We start from the raw sequence: 11,707 nt of genomic DNA, 5'->3' as shown, positions 1-11,707 counted from the left end.
CATGCTCTATCATCTTCTGAATTAGAATACTTCAATAATTGATCAAAACTTGACTCTCTCTCCCCTCCCTCTGTGAAGTGTAGGTGGTCAACATGGTGACCAGTTTGCCATGATGGCAATGACTGACAATAAAGTTTCTGCAGCCTTGACATTCTCTTATACATGGCACCCACTGACTCTGAGAAGGCTTGGGGAATGCTAAAGGCACCACTTACAAAAGCAAATCCCTATCCTCTCCAACACTGGGCTTTGGTGTGTGGTTCACAGAGAGCTGTGCATGCTGTGGAATTTCCCTTGGGATGCATGGACATTGAGCTATGCACTCACATTCCTCTTTAAAACTGTCCTGTATAGGTCCTGAAGCCTGTCTGTCCCCTTTGTCTTGACATGTGACACAACAGCTGTGAATCCTTGTCCTTGACATGCAGGACAGTTCAAAACAAGATGGTGGCACTAGGAAGTGGAGTAGAGTTTATACTGGTTCACTGGGCTTCACAGTATGAACATTCTGATAACATGTCACTGTTGTAGCACAGGGCATAACCCTTGTCAAAAACAAATGACTTCCCCTTATAAAAAGCATTGGGAAACTATTCCAGGTACTTGTGGATACTACACTTGAGCTGGAACACTTCCTTACACAATACCTTGGCCTTCAGGTAGGCTGAGCCACGCTCACAATGGATGACCCCAGTGCAGTACATCAGCACCCTCTTCTCTCTGAAAGTTCTACATTTTTGTCAACAAAGCTAGGAAAGTAATTGAATTTCCTGATATCTGGGGCTAAGCAGCCCTGCAATCGGCAAATTTTGCTTTCATAGAAGTTTCTGCACTCCAGTAGAATAGTACCAATATGTTTTTGATCTGGTTGAGTTAAAAACTTTTCTACTTCTTTATGAAATTCACCTGGGGATAAATGGATTACAGGCTCCTTGTAGGAGATCTTATTGGGGCTGATCCACATGGGCATAATTTCTTCAAATACACCAACATGGAAATCTGGAAAACAGTGAGCTCCTCCTCTGCTGGTGTTAAAATCTTCCTTACAAAGATAATCCTTAAATAATGGACAAGAAAGCATGATTTCTACATAGAGTCTGGTGGTCAATTTGCTTCCACCAACTGTCCCATTGATTCCTTTTTTACCAAATCTAATCTTGTCTGTGAGGTGCAAGTGATGACACAGAGTTGTCTGCCAGGCATAGATCCACTGGGAATCCTCTAGGTCACAGTATCAGTAATAAAGTAGCACTTCCCCTTCTTCACTGCCCAGGTCACATTTCAGCTCATCAGGGCTAAAGCAGCTTGTACCAGGGATCCAAGCAAACACCTTGTGGCTATAAGTAAGGTACTCTTTTAGAGGGTTCTATTTTTCTGCAGATGTGATACTTTTTGAGGTAATCAATGTTGTGGCCAGTTGCTTTAAAATAAAAGTAGTCTGGTGATAAATTTCATCAGCAGGTTGTGTTGCCACATTTCTATGGATGCTGGTCTGGTTCATGAATAGCTGATGACAGTATTTCCACCATTTTTTGTTTTTACATTCATAAGGAGCTGCAGGAACTTGTTGTTTTTGATGAAAAGGGCAAAGGTCACCCTGTCCAGAGTCTGAGGACCTGCCTCTGCCTGGCAATGGTTGCCGTTTCTTGCCCTTGAGCCCACACCCAGGTTGTGAGTTCACTAGGTTTGTGAAGTCACCTCGCTACAGAAGTCATCATGCATTCTTGCCATAGGTCTCAATGCCTCATCTTCTGGGTTGCTCAATAAATGCTGGTGCTCTAACTAAACAAATAAAACATTTTTATCTCCATGTAACTTGAACATCCTAGAAAAGTGTAGAATTACCCAGGTAGAACTATTTTCTGAATGGAAAACACTTTTGGTGAGCCATTTTCACATTTGGCTGAATGGTGAGTGCTTTCTCACAGACTGTCTATTTTCCTTCCAAGGTTCATAGGGGGAAAAGAGAGGGCTCTATCCAAATTTTAAGTCAGAAATTTTCCACCTTGGAATACATGGCATGCATAGGAAAGTTGATGGAGGGTTTTTGAGGCAGGGACCTCACACAGAGCTGTGGGCAAAGATGAGGAGTCCACTGATGGACCACCTAAAAGGAGGCTGCACATCCAGGTGTGACAGGGAGAGACATGCTCCTGGATATTGGCATGAGGCCACCATGGAAGAAATACTGCCACCTCAGCAGTGGGCTCAGAAATCAGTCCCTGCCAGGATGGTCTCCAAGCAATACCACAGAGCTCAGGGAATGAGCACACTGGCCTCTTCCCCCTCCAGCTTGCTTCCCCTCAGAAGTGTCTCTCATTAGGTGAAGATGAATCATTTCCAGAGGTCCAAGAAGACAGGTTGATGCAGGATGGCATGCAATTGAGATGCTGCTGAGGGGTGAAATGCAAAAAAGAACTAAATAGTGCAGAGTTGTGAATGTCATGTATTTATATGTATCTGATACATTTATGTATATGTATCTGCATTGATGATCTGAGAGGTATAAAATGCTTCTCACTTAACCAACATCACAAGAGGAGATGTAATAAAGAACATGCTGCATGACATTCAGTGCTGATTTGTCTATCTTTTTACTTTGACACTTTGCTCACAATTCTCTATTTATGTGTTTAGAGTGTTGCCAAGGTCAGATAATGGTTAAGAGAATTTGTGAGATGAAAAAGATAACAATCAACCACATGAACTCCTAAGACTGGGATGTAGTATCTCAATGTGGAAACACTGAAAGTTTATGAAAATGCAAATGGAAAAAAGAAGAAAAGTACACATTACAGAGACCAAGAAGATTAAGAACAGAAATGAGCAATTATTTCTTAGTAACTCATTGATGGAAAATTAAAAAGAAAAAAAAGAAGAAATACAGGGAAAAAAAGATTCTTACTGCCAGCAAGAACAAGAACAATTAGAACAAATAGTAACTTAGTCATTAGAGCAACCAGCAAGAGGGAACTCTGTAATATTTGAAAACTTTTAAATAATAGAGAAATTTGTGATTTGTTATGGGTTGAAATGTGTCCCCCAAAAGTTTGTGACATCTTAACCCAGTAGCAACACATATGAACCCATAAAGAAACAGATTTTGAAGACATTCAAGTTAATAGGAAGACATTGAATAGACACCAATCCAATGTGACTGTGTTCCAACTATATGATGTTATCTTCATTCTCCAAGGGAAAAAGCACTGTTGCAAATGAAAAAACTCAAAACAGACCAAAAACAGGGAAGCATTCTACAATGTTATCTGCAAGAACAATTCCCTTTGTAGATGATAATGCGATTGACAATTTTAAGCACTTTTACTTTTAAAGAATTGTCACAGAAAAAATTGGCTCCAAGCTTCCCCAGACACAGCTACACTATCTGTCCTTCTCATCACATTAGCAGTGACACATCACACTCCAGACAGTCCCATTGGCTTCCCCCTGTGTTCCCTAAGGTCAGTCACATTCATAATCATGCTGCTGTTACACAATCAATTGTAATTACTTCAAGGGCCAATGTGGATGGCTGTATCTCCCAAACATGTGGCGGTCTCTGTGGTTACTCAGAGGTTTATCAGAGTGCCCATCCCTAGACAGAGCTGTCATACCCAGAACAGACCATCTCCCCATAAACATGTGGCCCATGCTTCTCACACACATGGAACCAGAATTATGCAAACCACACAGGTGAAACTAACATTCAGAAAGTGATAAAATGCTATGGCAGTCAGTGAATGGGGATTAGAAAATGCTAAACCCTCCTCTAGGCATCATGCCTGTCACAGCCCTGCAGTCCTGAACAGGTTTGTGTATTAGATTTCCCACCCTCATCCACTCTCATTATGTCTGCAGCTTTTCCTTTCCCTTTTTTTCAATACTTGAAATTGCTGCCATCTGCTCCCTGATGTTGTCACAATCACTACAAATTTTATCAACAACCTCATAAGCAACAGACATCTATCAGTTCAGGGATCCTCTTGAAACACTACAAGAAAGACCATTCCAACACCTATTTATATGCCTGGATAATCTGTTGCTACAAACACTTTACATACCTAAGTACAACATCAAGAAAAACTTCAAGAGATGTATGAATTTATTTTGTACACTGTGGTCCCTGGAGTGAGAGAAACTTTCCACAGTCCAAGTCTATGACATAGGAAAATCACTCAGGATCTCCAAACGTTAATTCCTAAAATGAGAATGAATGCTAATAATGTTGTAGTGAAGGGAAAATGAGTTACAATATTACAACACTGCATAATTTCTACTGAATGATTTTATCATTGTTTTTATTTTTGTTTCCTTATTATTACCAAAAATGTGATGATTTTGATGTTACCACTGTTTTTATTTTGACTACATGTTTGAACAACTTAACTTTTACTTGCTACCTAAAACTACACAAAATTGTCTTATATTTTTTCAGGAATTAACCAATTAATTTTCTAGAACAAAAGATAATGTTTAATATCTACTAGGGTCTTACAGTTCTGAGAACAAAATGAATATTCTTTCAGTAATTTTTCTACTCCCTTCTTTGAACATGATATTTAGTGGGTATCTATCAATTTAATTTGGTGTTAAAGAACTGTCTTCTCTACTCCCAGTTACTGCTACTTTCATGGCTAACAAGTTGCACTCATGCAGTTCTTCAAACTGTCTCTGTTCTCTCCACACTGCCTATGCACACCTGCTCCTTGGTGCTGTCTCTCCAGCCCTTGGGTGAAATCCAGGGTCCCTATAGCTTACCATCTTATGTTTAAATAAGAAAAATCCACTGGTTCTCTCCAGACACAAATGAAGCTTGGTTACAATAATTACATTGCCAATAACAGGTTAATACTCAAAACAGGACATTGCATTTAAACATGAACTCTCTCCCAGGAACAGCTAGGCTTGCTGAAATCCTGTACAGCCAGGCCAGCAAGCAGGATGTAGACTTTTTGATTGACATTTGATTTATCTATCCCCTCCACCCTACCAGTCTATTGATTGTGTCTTCTGACCACTTCAAGTCCAGCAGCTACCCTGAGATTCAAAGAGCAAGAAAATACCACTTGATTGATGCTGCTCTTTCCTGAACCCACAAGGATGCTATCTGGAATGGTCATGTGATCAGAGGGAACATTTCATAGGTATTCCCTGCATTTTCCAGGGCCTTGCTCCTGAAAGTCTCCTGGCTGATAATCACAGTTTTCAACTCTCATGGGGTAGAACCCTTGCTGTCACCATCTCTTTCTAAACCTCAGGGCTTTTGAGCTATATTCTACCTTTATACCCTGTTGTGGGAAAGCACTTATTCCAAAGTCAACCTCTTTAGTGTTATTGGGGACTTCAGCTTCTTCTAGATGGCTCAAAGATGGTAAGAAAATGGTCTCTGGTCCCCAAATGTCAGAAGGAACTTAGGCAGGTTCTCACAGTTGGTTCATAGATTGGAACTGTTTTAAGAAAAACTATAACAGATGATTAGGAAAACCTTGCAGTTAAAAAAAAGGAAAAAGAAAAAAAAAACAGTTCTGGTACCAGGTTGCACTTGGGACTAAAGACCATTAACTACCTCACCACTGCAGATTACACTCAGTCAGAAAAGAGGAAGCTCCATCTGGAAACTCTCTGATGGGCTGCAGTCAGCACGTTTGACCACAAGGCACATGGTCAGGTCAGTCCTCAGCACAGGATTGCCTGAAGCTGTCCTGCTGTGATTGGCTAAGACATAGTTGCTTGATTACAAGGGAATTCCTATAGTTAAATAGTTTACAACTTATTTGCATATTAAGATAGGTTACAGTTCACCTATATGGAAGCCACTTTGGGACAAATTTTATCACCCAAGTATGGAGACCAGTTTGGGGCAAATTTATTTCAGTTTAACAATCAGCACCATTTGTTCATATTTTTTGGGGCGGTGCTGGGGATAGAATCCAGGGCCTTGTGCTTACAAGGCAACCACTCTACCAACTGAGCTATCTCCCCAGCCCCTGTTCATATTTTACATCTTTGAGAGAGTGACCAAAAAAATTAATGTAGATACCGACACTATCTTCTACAATCATCAAAATCGACCTGCTTGAATTCAATATAGACTTCATAATTTCCTAGTGTAAAGTTATTTAGATGATCTGGCCATTCTGAAGCATGGTTATATTTGACCAATCAGGAAACCAAGACCGGAGGATCACAAATTCGAGGCCAGTCTCTGGAACTTCAGGACCAGAGACAAATTCAGAGACCCTAATGAAAATAAAATATAAAAAATAAAAAAATAAAAACGGAGATGTGGCTCAGTGGCAAAGCAGTCCAAGGTTCAATCTCTGGTAATGTCACTGCCCCAGAAAGGAAGGTAGATGTCTTATAGCTTTTACGCCTACCTTGACAAGTCCAGGGATATGCCAGGAAAGCACTGCATGACTGTTTGAACTGAGTACATGATGCAGTGTATTCAATGAAACCAGCATGAGAATGCAAAATTTCAAAAGCCCCATTACTAGGAACGTAAAAGGCAAACGAGGAACTGGAGGAAACATCTCACAACACAGATACCTGAAAATAAATGCCGGGGTCCAGCCCTAGCAGGAGTCCACGGGTTCCATACTGGTAAACAGGGCTCGGGGAGACGGCGTCGGTGATGGATGGAGAATGAAAGACACAGACTCTAGTTCTGGTGCAATCAATCCATCCCACTTTATTCTGGGGAAGGCTGGGTTTATATACATTTTCTTCAGGCTATAATGGCAGTCTTGTGGTTAATATTAAAGAAGTTTTCAAAGCATAGGCAGAAATTGTTTTTAACAAGGAACAGAAAATTATGAGAAAACAGTAACCTTACAGATTATCCTTACCTATTCACAATTGTTTTAAGAATATCTAACTACCTCAGTGAACTAATACAATATTTACTTTCTTAATATCTAAACTCTATGTGACCTAAAACTATTCTTAATATTCTCATGGTTAAGACAATAGACAAGTAATCTCATGTGACTATCTCTACTAGGTCCATCTGGTTAATATCTGAATTACTGAGTTAAGGGGTACAGGAGGGCAGCGGTCCCAATTGTAATTGTGTACCAACATTTATTATAGGGGTGACATATTCTTAGTAGGAAGGAAGGAATGTTATGAAACCTTATTCTCGTACCTCACCACCACACATGAACAAAACCATCATTAAAATTTAACCAGCCTGTTGGAGACAAAGGCAGATCTACAACTATTTTCTCCAGAGGCTTTCAGGGACTCATTGTATGGTTGCAAAATTATTTTTAATTTTGTTAGTGGTAAAGACCCATTGTTTTTCAGATTGTAGGTAATATTTTCTGGAATTTTTGTTGTATTCCCTTCATCCCCTTAAGCAATCCATTCAGACTGAAATGAGTAATATATTGTCAGAGAAACACAGCAGAGAAAACACCATGCTTTGGAGCAAAACATCCGGCAATTCCTTTTAGGATGAGCCTTTGCAATCATCCTCCAGAGGATCTGTGTCAAGCACTGGATGGAATTCCGGATGCCCCCGCAAATAAACTCATATCTAAATGTACAAAGCAAACTTACCATTTTGTAGAAAGAATAAAATTCTAATTAAAAATAAGGTAAATTACTTAAACAGACCTAAATTTAGGAGGGGATGGTACTTGGGATAGAACTCAGGGGCAATGGAACATGGACCACATCCCCAACCCTATTTTGTATGTTATTTGAAGACAGGGTCTCACTGAGTTCATTTGTGCCTGGCCCTTGCTGAGGCTGGGTTTGAACTCATGATACTCCTGCCAACTGAACTGATGGCACTATAGTATATGCCACTGTGCCCTACTCTGTAGACATATAAATTTTAAAAGACAATATATGAATGGTAATTAAGCACATAAAAACACAGTCAATAAGTAAACACAAATGAATAGCACACTAAGATATGTCCACATATGATACTTATTAATATAAATATAAATAAAAAGAATTGACAGTAAAGATTCATGGTAAGAATATGGAGGGACAAGAACTCTAACACTCTCTGGACAGATTAAAATGGTACAAATACTTTCAAAAACAGTTCAGCAATTTCTCTAAAATGTAAGCATGGGACTACCATATTGTTCACTATCCTACTCTTAGATATTCACCATGGAGAATGAAAGCATGCATTTATACAAAGATGGGTATGTGGGTAATTATAACAGAGAATTAGAAACTACCTTTGCTAAAAACACAGACTCTTCACTCAGGCCTTTCAATGTCCAAACAGTAAATTTTAAGCAGGATAAAGCCTATCATCTCTGCTTTCAATTTAGTTTTTATCATCTTAGACTTTGGACCAAATCCTGGTTCAGTTCTGTACAAAAGCTACAAGGTTTAAGAGTCCTAAATTTAGCTAACCTATCTTGTCACACTTGACAACTGAGGACACCAATGTAAGAGTAAGTTTCAAGATTTGCAGGGACATTCAACTGCGAGCTTTCATAACCTCCTGTTCCAGACCCATTCAGTGGCTCCTACAAGATTCCTGTCACTGTCCTAAACCTGCAGTCAATTTGGGTTCTAGGAGTAGCAGAGCCTCACAAACAGATGATTCCCCCAAATGGGAGCAATTACCCCTCATTGTAACTGAGGCTGCCACACTAAGCTGGAGCAATTATCCCATGTGTACTGTGGCTCCCCTTATCTGATAAGGACTACTCCAGAGCCATCACATAGAACCAGTTCTGAGATAATGAGCAACCAGAACATAGCCTGACAAGGTGAACTACTTTGCTGGCTCTGAAAACCCACATTCAAATCCTGCACATTTTCAGCCTTTTCTGTATAACCTCAAGGTTCCTGTCAATGTCTTGAAGCAGATATTTAGTCATTGTACCCCTACACCTGTTCTTCCTGGTGTGGCAACACTGATTAAAACTCCTTTCCAGCCCTTCACCATTGCTTGTCTCTTTGATTGGCATATTGGGACAGGAGGCCATGGGCATTGAGGTACCATGTCAAGCATAAATGCATCCCACCTTCAGGATGCTTCTTAGTTATCTCACCACCCTGAAATCTGAGTACTGACACATGACATATATCCAAGCCTGAGCATCTTTCAAACCCTGAGAGGAAGCCTGCACTTCTCTAGGACTGGAAGCACCTTACACGCAACCTCTTCCCACCCAAGGCTGAAGAGGGGAGGGTCCCTGATGCACTCTTCTGCCTCAAACAGCCACAGCCAGGGCTGCAAGACAGAGATGGCTCCTTCATTCTCTAACTGGAATAGAAAATTCCTGAGGAAGGATTGGCACTTACAGTCTGTCCTCCAAAGGAGATGCCATCTGAGTTCCTATCAGGGGATTAATGCACAGATTACATTAGGCTCTCGTAACCCAAACTTTTCCTCTAAATCTTCATTGTCTCACACATGAGTTTTGCAGAACTCCTTATATCTCTACCGTGACAGCTTTTCCATCACATTACTGGTAAATTAAATCAACTTTCTGGTATTTTTTTTCTTGTCTTTTTAGAGATTTATCAGAATATTGCTATTTTAAAAGAAGTGCCTCTTGGTTGCATTGATATTTCTCTGCTGTTTCCAATTTTATGTATCTCTTCTTATCTGTTTCTTTCTTTCTGCTTGCATTGGGCTTAATTCATTGTTTTCTTGAATGTCTTTTGTAATATTTTTGAGTTGTCTTTTTATTAATTTGATTATCTTTCTTGAGTTATCTTTATATTAGTTAATCTTCTTTTTTGTAATGTGGGCATTTAAGTGCTATAAATTTTCTTCTAACCACTGCTTTTATCTGTAATCCTGAGTATGATATTACATTTACTTCAAAATATTTTCTAAATTTCCATGAGCAAATCTCTTAGACCCATGGACTATGAGAATTGAACTGGTTAATATGATTAAAGAATTCAATGTTATCTTTCTCTTGGTGAATTCTACCTTAATATCAGGCCATATAAGTGTTTTGTGTGATTTCTGTTCTTTCAAATCTGTGAAAGTTTCATCTAAGACCTAAGATGTGATCAGTCGTGGTTCACGTAGGAAATGATGCCATTACCACGCTGGTTTTGTTACTATTGCTCTGTAGTATAATTGAAGGTCTGGTATTGTGATACCAACTGCTTTGCTCTATCTGCTGAGGATTTCTTTATCTTTGCTGGGTCTGTTATTCTTCCAAATAAATAAAGTAGAGGCAGTGTATCTATACACAAATTTAAAAAATTAAAAAATAATAATAAAAAATGAATGATGAATGACATGCCACACTAGGAGGCTATGTTCACCTCCCTGAATATTTTATTAAACCCATTAGGTCAAGATCACAGGTTCAGCATCTAAGAAGACTCCCAGGGATCCAGTTAAGAGGGTTGAAGATTCCTCAAACTGTGGCAAGAAGTAGCCAACCCATCTCTGGGGGCCAAGTCACTTGAACAGCCAATAAATTGTCCCCTATCCTGGATTTAAGGCTTACTGGGTACAAAACAGCAGAGCTCTTTTTCTTTGTATCAACTCTGGGAGTATACAATCTGGATGCACAGCTTGGACATGCATGGTTGGGGCAGGGGCCACAGTTCCCAAATCCTCATAGGACAAGCATCCCAGACTTATGACCATTTACATTTAATAACATTTCTTTTGTTATTTGTTCTTTTGAAATGTACATGACAGTAAAATGTATTTTGGCATATGATACATATATTTCTCTGAAGATTCCAGTCCGGCTGGCCAGAGTGGGTTTTCCTAATATGGCCAATAACTAATGCTTAAAGAAGACTTTCTTTCTCGACCAAACCTGCTTGCTGCCTCAGGGTTATATGCCAGATGGAAGTTTCATGACTCATCTTGTCCTTTGGACCAATGCTGAACACCATGGTTTTGGAAATGGGGGTCCTGACACTGAGAACACAGTGTGAATACCCATACATTACATTAGCTTCTCAAGACCTTTGAAAGTGTTGGATTGAATAGCTCTATTCCTAGGCAAAGCTACACAGGTTAAGGCATATTTGTGTCCTTTAATACCAGGCAAAAGGACAATATGATCAATCTGCCAATCCCACACTAGTTGGACAATTCAGTGTATTTGTTCCTGAATGTCCCTTAGAGGACAGGTCTGGGGGCGGGAACACACTTGTCACTGTAACCAAGAGCAAGTAATGTAACCAAGAGCAAGTAATAATATTTTAGAAAAATCCTGTCCCATTAGCCCTGTTCCATTCCATTTTTACAGTTTATAAATTTCTTCTTCTGTACCTTTTTCATCTGGTTGACTGCCTGCATCCTGACCAGAACCTGCACAGTCAAAGCATCCAGCTTCATATTTCCAGGGACAAAGGTGAGGGTGTCAATCATTTTTTCCAATTTCTTGTCACATTTTTTGTCACATGCTGGTTTCTAAGAAAGGTTCTCCCAGTAAAGACCAATTGTGAACGTGCCATCTACAATGTAAGGCCATGCTAAATCATCCAATTGTTAGTACAAATATCCCGTGAGCAGCTCACAGGTACTACAAGCCATACTGCATAATTCTTTTTTCTATCTGCTCAAATTTTCTCCTGTCTCATGCCAGATAGTATGGATAACAGGTTGTATTGCTAAATCAGTACACAAACTTGGCTTCACCCATGCTCAACCCATCTGTACACCAACAATTTTAAGGTAGGGAGATATTCCTCCTTAGGCTTGTGAGATCAACGGCACTGGGGAGCCACCTGGGGTGAT

General features: G+C 39.8%; 1 pseudogene; it reads right to left on the bottom strand.

The window, feature by feature from the left end:
* Positions 1 to 211: 211 nt before the first annotated feature.
* Positions 212 to 11,338, bottom strand: LOC124974280 (thiosulfate sulfurtransferase/rhodanese-like domain-containing protein 2; annotated as a pseudogene).
* Between the last annotated feature and the right edge of the window lie 369 nt (positions 11,339 to 11,707).

The sequence above is a fragment of the Sciurus carolinensis genome, unplaced genomic scaffold, assembly GCF_902686445.1.
Source record: "Sciurus carolinensis unplaced genomic scaffold, mSciCar1.2, whole genome shotgun sequence".
Taxonomy (NCBI): domain Eukaryota; kingdom Metazoa; phylum Chordata; class Mammalia; order Rodentia; family Sciuridae; genus Sciurus; species Sciurus carolinensis.
This window is presented reverse-complemented; position numbering and strand designations above follow the sequence as displayed.